This window comes from Amaranthus tricolor, chromosome 3, assembly GCF_026212465.1.
Source record: "Amaranthus tricolor cultivar Red isolate AtriRed21 chromosome 3, ASM2621246v1, whole genome shotgun sequence".
NCBI lineage: Eukaryota > Viridiplantae > Streptophyta > Magnoliopsida > Caryophyllales > Amaranthaceae > Amaranthus > Amaranthus tricolor.
The window spans coordinates 15023915-15041086 of NC_080049.1; positions in this window are offsets into that span (position 1 = coordinate 15023915).

Here is a 17172-nt window from a genome sequence, read left to right on the forward strand (position 1 = left end):
GATCAAAAATTATTGCCTTGAATAATTGTTTCCTTAATTCCTTTATTTCCTTAATCTTCCTAATTACCTTAGTCTCATCATTAGCATTCTTCATTCAAAACTCTTAGAAAACTCGCTCACGCCTAGTATCATCATTTTGTTCATCAATTGGTGTTTTGTTCTTGTGCAAATTGTAACTAAATTCTTAATCTAGTTTTATTTTTAAGTTTTAATTTAAATTTCTATGATTTTTATGTGTGTTATTTTATAATTTATGATTTGTTTATGATTTAAAATTCATGTATGAAAGTATGATGTATTTTTTCAATCTAAATTAATGTATGGTTTTAGGGTTTTAGATATGTTTATATGTGTGTGAAAGATTTGTTTGATGGATGACTGAAAAGTATATATATACATATATATAAAAAAAAAAAGGATGCTCATAGAAAAAAAACGTATGGGATGTTAGAAATTTATTTTTTTATTGATTAATAGGAGGAATATATAATGTTGGTAGAGAAATATACATGTATATATGTGATGTGTATGTGTGTGTACATTTGTGTAAAAAGAATTATTTTTGAGAAAAAAAAATAATAATTAATTAAAATTTATTTTTGTAGATGATCATGAAAATTATGTAAATTTTGTTGTTTAGAGTTAATAGGAAATAAAGCATTGAAATTTAAATTTTTGTGATAAAAAAAAAATGAAATGACAAAATCCCGTAGGTTTTGAAAATGGTTAAAAAAATGTGTTTTTGGAACATTTTTGGCTTTGAAATTAGGTTAAAAATACTTATACTATGTTATAAATTATGGAAGTTGGTACTCGGGAGTTTTGACGCCTTCCGGACGCAACGGTGAAGTCGGATTTTCAGTTTGACAGTTTTAAGTAGTGTTTCTGGACAGATTATGTATGCTGTCCTGCTTTGTGCATTTACCATGTTATAGTATGTGATGGTTGTTCATGTTGTGTGTGGTATTCTAGGTATGGGTGTAATTGTATATGTGTGTTATGGATGATTTGAGGAAAATGTGTATGTGTGCTTATTTCCCGAATATGATTGCACCTTGTTGGAAGTCGATTCGTGACCGGGAATTGATTAAGACGCTTGTGAGTTGGTTATCTTGCTTAAGGTATGTACACGCAGCGAAGTTCGCATTTAGTCCGATGTATTATATAATAATGGTATACAAAAGTAAAGTATGGATATATAGTATGAATAATGTTATCTTTTCGAATAAATAATTTTGATACATTGTTTGATATCCAGAGGTAGTATGACCTCACTAACTTTAAAGTGGACGTAGTATGACGTCAATTGGTGGAAATGAATTACTCACGGTATATGGGGGCATTATGAGCCACCGCGGGGGTATGCATACTTAACCATAGGCACCGAAGTAAGGCGAGTGTCTATGGTAGAGACTTGCTTAGGGGTTAGCTTCCCCTAATGTAATGTCTCACTTATGGAGATTGGAGTTGTACCGGCAGTATGGCTGGATAGTACAGCAGTATGGCTGACTAATCATTATATGAAAATAATTATTTATTATTAGCATGGTCGAAGCGTATCTTTTCTGCGAATTGACAGCTATTAAATTAAATCTTTCTCTTGTTGTATTATTTATTTGGTATGCGACGTTTGCTGACGTGTACTTTTGGTCTTAACGACCCTGCAATGATGTTGTTTCCTATCTGGGCAATGACTAGCAGTAAGTTAAGTTGCTGGTCTGGGGAGTGAGGATTGACCCTAAGAGAAATAAATCATTAGCATATAGAAGTCTTGATAAGAACTTCTAATTAAGTTTAAAGAACATTTGGTTTTATGAGGCGATTTCCGTTCTCAAGTTGTAATAAGTAGATTTAACTTTTCGTTCTTATCCGCTGCTAAGAATTTCTTATATCTAGTAGTTCATAATAACACTAATAGAACTCGATCCGCAAGTTTTCCTTAAATTTCAAATCCATTTTAACTGTCTTCTAACATCCCGGTTTGACTCGGATAATATTTATCTCGTTTTTAAAAGGTCATCTTCTCTTTTTTGACAACCCGAGTTATTCCGAGATGTTACAATATATATATATATATATATATATATATATATATATATATATATATATATATATATATATATATATATATATATATATATATATATATATATATATATATATATATATATATATATATATATATATATATATATATATATATATATATATATATATATATATATATATATATATATATATATATATATATATATACATATATACACATATATATATATATATATATATATACATATATATATATATATATATATATATATATATATATATATATATATATATATATATATATATATATATATATATATATATATATATATATATATATATATATATATATATATATATATATATATATATATATATATATATATATATATATATATACATATATATATATATATATATATATATATATATATATATATATATATATATATATATATATATATATATATATATATATATATATATATATATATATATATATATATATATATATATATATATATATATATATATATATATATATATATATATATATATATATATATATATATATATATATATATATATATATATATATATATATATATATATATATATATATATATATATATATATATATATATATATATATATATATATATATATATATATATATATATATATATATATATATATATATATATATATATATATATATATATATATATATATATATATATATACATATACATATATATATATATATATACATATATATACATATAAATATTTATATATATATATATATATATATATATATATATATATATATATATATATATATATATATATAGATATATATATATATATATATATATATATATATATATATATATATATATAGATATATATATATAGATATATATAGATATATATATATATATATATATATATATATATATATATATATATATATATATATATATATATATATATATATATGCTTTTTTCGTTTAATACTAATAAATAATCCAATAATGTACAATGTAATAAACAATGATTAATCCAATAATCCAATGATAGTCACCAATTATCACAAATATTCACCAATAATCTCTTTGTAAACTCTCGATCGTATATATAATAATATGTACATATACAAATTAAAAAGTCCTAAATCAAACTAATTACATTATTTACCAAGAAAAAAAATTAGCAAGATACGCGGCGATCTTGTCTTTCAATTCGCGCATTTCCCTATCTTTCAAAGGGCGTGTTTCCCTTGGAATGTCGTATTAAACCTATAATATAATATAAAATTTAAAGATACATAAACATTAGATTTTATCAATAATAGTAAATATACAAAATATATTATGATTTAAGAACGTAACAAATACTTACAGCATCTGTGTTTTCGACTCCAACTTACTTCACAGATTGTAAGATATCGTCCATGTATTTTAGAGTATAGTAGCTGCAATCAACGGTAATATAAGCTTGTCGATAGCACTAAGAGAAAATAGTTGTTAGGGCCAAAAAAGCTTTAAAACCCATAAAATCGCAACTTAACTCGTAATTTCTAGCATATGACTATGATTTCTAATTCTAACCACTTCAACACAATAATATACCAAATAGTGTTGTGTGCCAAATTTCATGCAAAACAAACCAAGTTTGAGATAATTTATGCGCGAAAGTGCCAAAAAAGCTTTAAAACCCATGAAATCTCAACATAATATGTAATTTCTAGCATATGACTATGATTTTCAATTCTAACCTCTTCAACACAATAATATATACCAAATAGTGTTGTGTGCCAAGTTTCGTGCAAAACAAACCAAGTTTAAGCTACTTTATGCGTGAAATTTCCAAAATAGCTTAAAAACCCTTAAAATCGCAACTTAACACGTAATTTCTTAAAAACCCATAAAATCGAAACTTAACACGTAATTTCTAGCATATGACTATGATTTTCAATTCTAACCACTTCAACGCAATAATACATAACAAATAGAGTTGGGTGCCAAGTTTCGTGCAAAAAAAACCAAGTTTGAGCTACTTTATGTGCGAAAGTGCCAAAAAAGATTAAAACCCTTAAAATCGTAACTTAACATGTAATTTCTAGCATATGACTATGATTTTCAATTCTAACCACTTCAACACATTAATATATACCATCTAGTGTTGTGTGCCAACTTTCGTGCAAAACAAACCATGTTTGAGCTATTTATGCGCGAAAGTGCCAAAAAAGGTTAAAAGCCAATAAAATCGCAACTTAAAACATAATTTCTAGCATATGACCATGATTTTCAATACTAACCACTTCAACACAATAATATATACCAAATAGTGTTGTGTGCCAAGTTTCGTGCAAAACAAACCAAGTTTAAGCTACTTTATGCGTGAAATTTCCAAAATAGCTTAAAAACCATTAAAATCGCAATTTAACACGTAATTTCTTAAAAACCCATAAAATCGCAACTTAACACGTAATTTCTAACATATGACTATGATTTTCAATTCTAACCACTTCAACACAATAATACATAACAAATAGTGTTGTGTGCCAAGTTTCGTGCAAAACAAACAAAGTTTGCTACTTTATGCGCGAAAGTGCCATAAAAGCTAAAAACCCTTAAAATCGCAACTTCACATATAATTTCTAGCATATGTTTATGATTTTCAATTCTAACCACTTCAACACAATATTATATACCAAATAGTGTTGTGTGCCAAGTTTCGTACGAAACGAACTATGTTTGAGCTACTTTATGCGCAAAAGTGCCAAAAAAGCTTAAAAATCAATAAAATCGCAACTTAACACGTAATTTCTAGCATATGACTATGATTTTCAATACTAACCTCTTCAACACAATAATATATACCAAATAGTGTTGTGTGCCAAGTTTCGTGCAAAACAAACCAAGTTTTCATTCCAATACGATACACAATCATTCGGACACGCATGAATCTTCTGGTACTCTAAGCCGAAATGACACATGAGCTTTTTGGCATAATATGATGACTTTGGAAGTTCATTTCCCTCAGGAAGCATCTCACCTAACGCTTCTAATAACATAATGAAACTAGCGTTACTCCAATTGAACTTTGACTTAATGTTGAAAATTGTCAACACTGATATTAGTTTGGTGAACTTTGTACATCCAGGGTACAAAGGCTTTTGAGAAGCCTCTGTCAACAATTCAAAAACACGAGGACGTTTTCATAACTCATCCTCGACTCCCTTTATCATCTCATCAACACGATCCACATCGTCATCGACATTCTCTACATTCGTCTCATACCCATCAACATGATCTACTACATCCTCATTGACATCAGCCACATTATTGACGTCCTCAACAACATTTTTCTCTTTGTAAACTCCCTCCTCACCATGCCAAACCCAAACATGATATTGAGGCCTAATCCCACGTCGAAGTATGTGCTCCCTAAGGATATGAACACTATCTACCTTTGATACATTGCCATAAGTGACACATGGACAATAAAAACCAACTCCCCCCGTCCTAACTTGATGTTCAACCGCAATACTACAAAATTCTAATACGCCATCAATAAATTCTAAAGATTCAATGCTTCCATACATCCAAGAACGATCTTTTGTCATCCTAATTAGTGTGATTAATTAATTCAAAACAAAATTAAGAATAACTTTGAACATATATACTTAACGAATTCTAATTAACCACAAAATTAAGTAATAATTATTCATTTAACCCTAATTTACAATATTAATAATAAACCATCATAATCTATTAATTGTTCAAAAAATATGTATATTCTAATAAGAAGATTGTTTTAACCCAAAATAATAATAAATTTAACCACAAACAACCCTAATTAATCCTAATTTACAAACTATAAAATAATTTTGATAAATTTAAAACTTAAAAACCACAACTACATACACATACGAAATTACTTAAAAATATAACAAAACATGAAATGTATAATAAATTTAAAACTTAAAACAACAACTACATACACATTGATAAATTATGATAAATTTAAACCCAATTTACAAAATTAAAATGAAAATTATACCTTGAATTTTCGTGGGTTTTGGGTTACGTATAACCTATACAATGAACAAAAAATATTAGTATAAAAAAACCTAAGCCTTAAAACACAATTAATGAAGCTTCGACAACAATGGGGTTGAGAACTAACATTAGTGGAGAAAACCTTATTTGCTGTGGTTTTTTGGCCATAATATGCTGCGGTTTTGGCCCTAAGCATTAGTGAGAGCAGCAGATGGCCTATTTTAAATGCTGCTGTTTAAAACCGCAGCAGAAAAGAACACTATATGCAACGGGCCTCCTTAAAACCGCAGCATATAGTGTATGACTATATGTTGCGGTTTTTAGCAGGCCCGCAACATTTATTTATTTATTTATTTATTTTTGCTTTTTTCGTTTAATACTATTAAATAATCCAATAATGTACAATGTAATAAACAATGATTAATCCAATGATAATCACCAATTAACACCAATAATCACCAATAATCTCTTTGTAAACTCTCGATCGTATTGTAGACTGAGACAGAGATGGGAACAGCAACAAGAGGGGGGGTGAATTGTTGTTGTTACACGTTTAAGCATTTTTGCCCTATTTTCGCGGAATTAAATAAAATAAATAAAACTTAAACTTAGAGCGAAATAATAAAACAGACAACACAATTTTTACGTGGAAACCTTCTAGGCCTAATTAGAAGGAAAAACCACGACCCCATGGGATTTCTAAATTCTCCACTATGTTTAAGGCAATTCGTTACAATTACATTAAACACCTTACTTCACTCGAAGCGCATCAACTAGGCCAAACTCTCTCTCTAATTGCTTCACTCAAACCAACAAACTTAGCTTCACTAAAAGTTAAACTCCTCACCAGCTTCACTCAAAGCTATCTATTTCCCCTTTAGACTCACCCAAGTCTAATTACAAATATCACTAAAAAACCCTTACAATAAGGATAAAAATTCTCTAAAAATAAAATCAATAAGTTGCACAAGAAAATATTATAAAATTAATTGGCGTTTTAAAACAAAATTTTCTTGTAAAATAGCAAAAATAATCGCATGAAAATAACAAAGCTCATACGTTAGATGTTTTTGGAACAACCAAATTAGTGTGCTATTTATAGAACTAAATTCTCCAATACAATGGAATAAACCAACCATTACTCCCTTATCCCAAATAATAAGGAAAATAATGTGGATGTTAATATCCGAGGTCATCCTACGGTTAGTCTCTAAAATAGGTATTAAACTTGACAAATTCAAGCCCACAGTTATTTAATAATAACCGTTGTTCCCATATACTAAAAATGGATATTGTTCCCTTTAGCAGCAGTTCCCATATACTAAAATTAGCAGCAGTCCCCTTTTTCCAATAATATCCACGGGTACTTTAAGCTAAATATAGATACGGTTAAGGGTTGCTAATAATAGGGACATTTGCTATTTACTAATATTAGGAACGGTTACCTTTACACTAAATTTAGGATCGATTATTCTAATAATATCTAAGACTCAGCTGTTGTTCCTATATTTAGTAAATTCAATTATTCACTAAATATAACTCCTAAAATAAAGGTTAGTAAAAACGAAAAATCATTTTGGAAAATACTTTGCCAATTAACTTTAATAATTTATAAATGCAACAAATTAACTTTAATTAATACATCAACTAAAAATAATAATTAAAAACATAATAATCATAAATTTCAGTGGACGTAAGCTGACTCCAATAGTGCGCTGTCTCCAATTTCCAGTTTTGTTAGAACATCCAACTTGGGAACAGTAGACCTTCTATCTCAATTTTACATCCCAAGCGATATACTTCTTCTATCTTATTTTGGATCCTTTTGACACGTACATTTCCATAGACCAAGCCATAGGTACTATCAACGATCATAATCAAGACCAGATATCGACTTGCACACAATCTCTAAAACATATTCGTTTAAATAAAGTGTAGTCATCATAAAAACTCAAGAGGTCCAACAAATTCCCCCTTTTTGATGATGACAAACTTTTCAAACAAACTTAAATAAAATAGAGTAAAATCAATATTGTAGAGCATGCCAGAGATTAAAACAACTCTACATGACTTAGTTTATTAACTCGTTACAATATAATTTACCAAGCATACATTAAAAACAAATTAATCTATTAATTAGAATTACTTAAAATAAATTAAGCATAATCAAGGCATCGGAAGTAGTTTATAGCTTAAGATTTCAAATAAAACTAAACAAAACTTACCAAGATTGTAAGCAATGTAAGAATTTTATCATAGCATTCAAGTAAAAATTAGAGCATAGATCATAAGTAAACATAGTAATATCAGAGCAAATAACAAATAATTTACTGATTTGATGATCAAAGCTAAAAACAATCAGTTTGGTTAAAATTAACCAAAGCTAAAATTATATCATAGCATATAGATCATATAGATTAGAGTAGTTGCAATTAATCAGAGCTAAACTTGCTAAATTTATTAGAGATCAAAGCTTAATTCATATAAATCATCACATATATCAGAGCATATAATCCAATTCATCTCAATTATATTATATATCATAGCATCATAGCATGTATGAATTAATAGAGCATAGCATTCAGACCATAGAACATAGCCACAATCCTAATGTACAACAACATAATAGATACTGATAAAAACCAAGCATACTCAAGCATCATTTAAGTCTGTGCCAAATATTCCCCCTTTTGACATCATTCAAAAAGAAGTAGGATAATCAAGCCACAGTACTAATCATATAGACATAGTCAAAGAGAGAATCAAGATGCAATGATCAAAAGTAGTTACCAAGAAATGCAAGCATAATAAGCAGGAATTAATTGTTAGACAGTAAGTAGCATAAAGAAAAAGATTTTCAACAAGTTATCAATTACAAATAATGTACCCCAGCTGGTACAAAGAATAACATAAGTAGAATAATGTTTGAGTGGATGATGGTTAGGACAATTAAGACATTAAAAGCAGCAGAAGGAAACAAGATGCAGGAGTTTCTTCATCAATATATTCAGTTTCCACCTCAACAATATCGAGTTTTGCACCCAAACCAGCTTCCATTTGAGTCATCTGGTCTGTAAGAGAGGCTAAGGAAACACGAACTTCATCTTGGAATGTAAAGAAGCGGGACTATAATTCATCGAGCTTCAGGAGTATTGAATATAGAAGGGCTGTCGGAACTGTGGTGTGGTTAAAGCCTTGAATCTGTGAGGTGTGTACTGGTGGTGGTGAAGTTGGTATGGGTGATGGTGGTGGTGATGGGAAATGATGGGATGATGGAGTGGTTGGCTTTGGTGAGGGAGGATTACTTGGTTCAGCCGTTTTATAAGACGTAGAGTCATCATGAAGAATAACTACAGGTCGTTTCCCTTTGTTAACAAGCCTTCTACTCTTTCTTGGAGTTGAGTCAGACTGCTTCTTAATGGGCACATAGACCTTCTCCTAACTGACACCAATATCCTCCTTTTCCTTCTCCATAGCTTCCTTCACAACTTCCCCCTTACTGGTTACTTCCTCTTGTTCCCTGTCAGAACACCCTTCTGCCTTCCCAGTGGCAGACGGAACAGGCTCCTGTTCCTCATTTTCAAACCCTTCCTCCTCCTGTTCCTCCATTTCTTCCTCTGCTTTATTGGTTTCCTCCTTGTTGACAGAATGGACATAATTTATTTAGCAACATTCTCAAAGATCCCATTTTCATTTAATTTGAGATGCAAGTTACTCAGACACTTAGCACCTATCTTATTGTTAGGACCCATTGGGAAGTTAAGACCTAAAAGGGGAACACCAAATTTACTAAAAATCCAAGACAACAATCCACCATATCCTATCATGCCTCTCTTTGAAATGCAATCACTCAAGTGAGAAATCATTAACGAAGGAAAATTTATTTTAATGTTATTAGCCATCCAATAAATCAAAGTATCATCTCGTAGACTAACTTCACTACGTTTGGAATTACGTGGTAAAATGAATCTACGTGCTATATTGTATAACAACTTGCGCAAAGGAGAAAGTATGTTATGGCTAACTTTTCCTCGTTTTTCATTTATGCCAAAAAATTTCCATACAGTTTTCTCATCAATACCCGAAAATACTATTTTTGACCTAACATAATACACATCAAACCCAGTGGCTGGCACTCCTAGCCATTCACCCAACATCAGACTGTTCAATTCAATTTTGACTTCCTTAACATTACTGGTACAAACACCATTATCAATAGAAAAGTTTGAAATAAACTCACGCATCAATTTAGGGTAAATAGAATTGCAACAATAATCTGCCAATAATGATTCCCAGAATTGATTTTGTAAAATCGCGTGTAGTTGAGGAAAGAAGGTGGATTCATACCAGAGTTTGATAAGCCCAAAACCTACGCTCATTTCTTAAGATAACTCTTCTACGCTCTTAGGAACAGCGATCTTTGCCCTCTTGGCTGAAGATGACAACTATTTGTTCATGACAGAGTCACTCGATCTTTTGTTACCCGCATGCATCTTAAAAGCAACAAATGTTCCTGGCTGTTCCTATGATGGCTCAGGGGCTGCTATTTGAGGTGATGGGTGAACCACCTTGAGTAGTTTAGGCTGTGTGATTTTGGGTGTCTTGTTAAAGCTTTTGCCTGATGACGATTTCGGTGATTTCATTTTCGGTGATTGAGAGGGATTGAGAAACAGTGGACTGATTTAGAGAAGAAGAAACAGTAGGGTTTTAAGAGGGTTGTTTGAAGATTGGGATATGAAGTGATGATGGATTGACATGAGGGAGTGTATATATTGAATGTGAGGGGACGTCTATTAAGGTGTTTCAATACACTTTATTTAATGTGTATGGGGGAGTTAATGATTTCATGAAGCATTTTGATGATCCAACTCCCACTTTTTATTTAAATTTTTTTAACCATCAAGGAAAATGCTGGGATTTATAAAAATATAAAAATTGAAAAATATGAAATAATTTTATGTGAATATAAAATAAAATAGAAATTTTATGCTACTTTAGTTTGATCAATTTAAACAAGCAAATATGAGAGCATTCACAGTATTTACTTTTAAATATTGCGTACCTGATCCTTTCGATAATTGATTTTTCAATCAAGACTTTTTGTGGTTGATTGACCTTTTCAATTTTCATTTTGCCTATGAGGATCATGCTTGTCACTTACTTCAATGCAGCTTAATCATGCCAAGTTCTAATCTCATTTTTTCGTGTTGTTCCCTTGGAAGTGGTTTTGCCATGATGTTAGCTATTTGCTCGTTAGTGTTTACATGCTTGACGATGATATTTTTATTTTCAACATTGTCTTTAAGAAAATGATGTCTAATGTGGATGTGTTTTACTCTAGAGTGATGCACTGGATCTTTTGATATGCATATGGCACTGGTATTATCGCAATAAATAGGAACACATTCAAATTTAATACCAAAATCTCTTAGCTGTTGTTTTATCCAAAGCATTTGGGAACAGCAAGCTGCTGCTGCTACATATTCTGCTTCGGCAGTGGATAATGCAACGGTGTTTTTTTTTTGGAACACCATGATGCTAAACATGACCCAAGAAATTGTGCCATACCTGAAGTACTTTTTCCGTTCACAAGATCTCCAGCATAATCTGCATCACTAAAACCTTTCAGGTCATAGACATCACTTTTTGGGTAAAATAGGGACAAATCATCTGTTCCCTTCAAATATCTTAGAATTCGTTTTACTGCAGTGAGATGTGATTCTTTAGGATTGGATTGAAATCTAGCACATAAGCCAACACTGAAAGCAATATCGGGTCTACTAGCAGTTAGATATAATAAAGAGCCAATCATGCCTCGATACATAGTTTGATCAATATTTGTTCCATTTGGATCTTCATCTAATCTTACATTAGTAGCCACAGGTGTATGGTTGGTTTTAGCATTATTCAAGCCATATTTCTTGAGAAGTTCTTTTATATATTTTTGTTGGTGAATAAAGATACCATTAGCTGTTTGTTTAATTTGCAACCCAAGGAAGAAGTCTAGTTCTCCCATCATACTCATTTCAAATTCAATGCTCATAAGGTCAGCAAATTCTTTACACAGCATTTCATTGGTGGCTCTAAAAATACTATCATCAACATATATTTGAACAACTAAAATATCAGAACCTTTATTCTTAAAGAATAAGGTTTTGTCAATTTTACCTCTAACAAAGTCACTTTCAATCAAGAACTTTGATAGTATTTCATACCATTGCCTAGGAGCTTGTTTCAAGCCATAAAGAGCTTTATCAAGCTTGTAGACATGATCAAGACAAGAGGTATTTTCAAAGCCTGGGGGTTGTTCAACAAAAACTTCTTCATCAAGAAAACCATTTAAGAATGCACATTTCACATCCATTTGATATAATTTAAAGTTCATGAACGCAGCAAAAGTAATTAAAATTCTAATAGCCTCTAAACTTACTACCGGAGCAAATGTCTCGGTATAATCAATTCCTTCTTTTTGATTATACCCTTTAACCACGAGCCTTGCTTTGTTTCTTACGATAATCCTCATCTAATTTGTTCTGAAATACCCATTTTAATCCAATCACCTTTTTGTGCTTTGGTTTGTGTTCTAAATGCCATACTTTATTATTCGTTCAATTCATCTTGCATGGCAACGATCCATTCGGAATCCTCTAAAGCTTCATCGTGATTTTTGGGTTCAAGTGATAATAGGAACGCAAAGTGTGCACAAAAGTTTCTCATTTGGGATCTAGTTTGTGATCCCTTATTCAAATGACTTACAATCAAATCAAGTGGATGACATCTTTGATATTTCCAAGGTTTGGACACAAATTCTCTTGTGGGAACAATAGCATGTTCTGGATCATTGCTTGATTTTCATTCTGTTCAGCTACTGGATCATCTTGCTCATCTGTGGGAACAGCTAGATTGGGAATAGTCTGCTGGTCCTGATGTACTGGCAGTTCCTGATCATGATCAGACCTTTCTGCTTCTTCATGTATAGGCTGTTCACCTGCTGTTCCTTGATCTTGCACTTTCGTTTCTTCTTCATCGTCCTCTAGATTTGCAAGACCTATTTTAAAATTATTTATATCCTGTTCACTTGTCAGAAAGTTAGTTTCATCAAAAATAATGTGAACGGATTCTTCTACGCTCATTGTTCTTTTATTGTAAACTCTGTAGGCTTTACTATTTGATGAATAGCCAAGAAATACTACTTCATCACTTCTTTCATCAAACTTTCCTATATTTCGTTTTCCATTTACATGAACAAAACATTTGCATCCAAACACACGAAAATAGGAAATATTTGGTTTTACACCTTTAAGAAATTCATATGGTGTCTTTGAGGTGATGGGTCTTATTAATACACGATTCTATAACATCCAGTATTGACAGCCTCGGCTCAAAAATTTCTTGGTAGACCACTAGCAATTAACATGGTTCTAGCCATTTCTTCTAAAGTTCTATTTTTTCTTTCTACCACACCATTTTGTTGTGGTGTTCTTGGTGCAGAAAAATTATGACTTATACCATGCTCAATGCAATAATTCATAAAGCTTGAATTTTTGAATTCTTTGCCATAATCTGACCTTATGTGAATAATTTGATTATTGATAGATTTTTGTATTTTGTTAGCGAAAGAAACAAACTCATTAAAAGCTTCATCTTTACTAACTAAAAATAAAATACATGTAAATCTACTATAATCATCAACAATAGCCACTACGGCTTTGTATTCTCATAGGTCCACACAGATCCATATGTATTAATTCAAGCGGTTTAGAGGTGGTCACAATATTTTTTGATTTAAAAGATAACCTTACTTGTTTTCCTTTGGCACAAGCATCATAAATTTCATCCTTTAGGAATTTTATAGTTGGTAGTCCTCTTACTAGGTCTTTTGATCTTAAAGTATTAATCAATGTATAGCTAGCATGACCTAGTCGCCTATGCCAAAAAAGTGGGTCGTCTTCTATAACACTTAGACACGTTAGACTGGTTTTGGGAACAGTGTCCAGGTCCACAACATAGGTGTTCCTTTTTCTGATTCCTTCAAGAACTGTGTCTCCTGTGTCATTCCTAGAGATTATGCACCTTTCAGAAGTAAAGTTCACAGAGTTACCTTTATCGCAAAACTGAGAAATGCTAAGTAAGTTATGTTTCAAATTCTCGACTAAAAATACATTATCGATTGCATGGAAACTGGACCTTCCAACCTTTCCTTTGGCGATTATCTCACCCTTCATATTGTCACTGAAGGTTACTGTTCCCCCATCATAGGCTTCAAGTGAGAGAAATTTAGATTTGTCACCCATCATGTGCTTGGAACACTCACTGTCGAGATACCATGAGTTGTTCCCCCTCACTTGGACCTACTTTCCTTTGGATTTCTCCTCCTTGCTTTCATGCGTGGCCATGAGACATAAGTTTGCTGTTTCTTCTTCTTCGGGGGCTACAGTTTCATCATCACTTTCAGATTCTCCCCATGGAGCGATCATGGCCTTGCGAAAGTCGATCTTGTTAAAATTTTCTTTGCTTAACGGTCTTCTTGAATCTCTAGCCTTTCCCTTGCCCTTTTCATTTTTTCACATTGGGCGATCCTTGATGAAGTGCTCGGAACTTCCACATTTGTGGCATTCAAAATTGGATTTTGTTCTTCTTTCTTTGTCGTTTCTTTAATTTGAATACCTACTATTCCTGAAGAACTTCTTGAATTTTCGTACCAGTAAGGCAGCCTCTTCCTCATCACATTCTGATTCGTCCTGTTCCGCTGCTGCCAGGGCCAGTCCCTTCTTCTTGGAACTGTCTGCTGTTCCCAAATGTAATTCATGCGTCATTAGGGAACAAGCCAGCTCCTCTAGATTAAACTTTGTAAAATCTTTGGACTCCTGTATGGCAGTAACCTTGGCCCTCCAGCGCTCATCTTAAGGAAGGCTCCTAAGGATCTTCCTTACTTTTTCATCGGTGGGAATTATTCTTCCAAGAGAAACAAGTTCATTTGTAATGTTGTTGAACCTTGTGAACATCTCTTGGATGCTTTCTCTTAGTTCCATAACAAATCTTTCATATTTAGACATCCACAAATCAATCTTGGAACGTTTAACTTCACTTGTTCCCTTATGGGTAACAGCCAGCAGGTCCAAAATCTGCTTGGCAGATTTGCACCCCATTATTCGATTGTGTTCATTTGGTCCAAGACCACAGTGAAGTAATTTTATGGCAAGAGCATTTATTTCCATCTTCTAAAAATCTTCTTTTTCAAATTCGGTTATGGGTTTGGGAACAATTTCATTGTTGTAGTTAGTAGTTGTTACCTCAAAGACTCTAATCTCAATGACTCTCTTCAAACTTCATAATTTTCCGCTTTGGTGAATATCTCCATCCTATTCTTCCAATAAGTGTAGAATTTTCCATCAAACATGGGTGGTATTTGAGTAAAGTACCCTTCTTCCATTTGCTCGTTCATAATTGACATCTTGGGAACACCAGGATTTTTGCCCTCAGGGTTTCTAGATCAAATGGGAACATGGCTTTGATACCAATTATAGAATGAAACAGAGATGGGAACAGCAACAAGAAGGGGGGTGAATTGTTGTTGTTACACGTTTAAGCATTTTTCCCTATTTTTGCGGAATTAAATAAAATAAATAAAACTTAAACTTAGAGCGAAATAATGAAATAGACAATACGATTTTTACGTGGAAACCTTCTAAGCAAAATTAGAAGGAAAAATCACGACCCCACGGTATTTCTAAATTCTCCACTATGTTTAAGGCAACTCGTTACAATTACATTAAACACCTTACTTCACTCGAAGCGCATCAACTAGGCCAAACTCTCACTCTAATTGCTTCACTCAAACCAACAAACTTAGCTTCACTAAAAGCTAAACTCCTCACTAGCTTGACTCAAAGATATCTATTTCCCCTTTAGACTCACCCAAGTCTAATTACAAATATCACTAAAAACCCTTACTATAAGGATAAAAATTCTCTAAAAATAAAATCAATAAGTTGCACAAGAAAATATTATAAAATTAATTGGCGTTTTAAAACAAAATTTTCTTGTAAAATGCCAAAAATAATCGCATGAAAATAACAAAGCTCATACATTAGATGTTTTTGGAACAGCTGAATTAGTGTGCTATTTATAAAACTAAATTCCCCAATAAAATGGAATAAACCAACCATTACTCCCTTATCCCAAATAATAAGGAAAATAATGTGGATGTTAATATCCGAGGTCATCCTACGGTTAGTCTCTAAAATAGGTATTAAACTTGACAAATTCAAGACCACAGTTATTTAATAATAACCGTTGTTCCCAGATACTAATAATAGATACTGTTCCCTTTAGCAGCAGTTCCCATATACTAAAATTTGCAGCAATCCCCTTTTTTCAATAATATCCACGGGTACTTTAAGCTAAATATAGATACGGTTAAGGGTTGCTAATAATAGGGACAGTTGCTATTTAATAATATTAGGAACGGTTACCTTTACACTAAATTTAGGATCGGTTATTCTAATAATATCTAAGACTCAGCTGCTGTTCCTATATTTAGTAAATTCAATTATTCACTAAATATAACTCCTAAAATAAAGCTTAGTAAAAACGAAAAATCATTTTGGAAAATACTTTGCCAATTAACTTTAATAATTTATAAATGCAACAAATTAACTTTAGTTAATACATGAACTAAAAATAATAATTAAAAAAATAATAATCAAAATTTTCAGTGGACGTAAGCTGATTCCAGTTCAGGAACAGTGCGCTGTCTCCAATTTCTAATTTTGTTTGAACATCCAACTTGGGAACAGTAGACCTTCTGTCTCAATTTTACATCCAATGCGATATACTTCTTTTAACATATTTTGGATCCTTTTGACACGTACATTTCCATAGACCAAGCCATAGGTACTATCAGTGATCATAGTCAAGACCGGATATTGACCTGCACACAATCTCTAAAACATATTCGTTTAAATAAAGTGTAGTCATCATCAAAACTCAAGAGGTCCAACACGTATATATAATATAATAATATGTACATATACAAATTAAAGTCCTAATG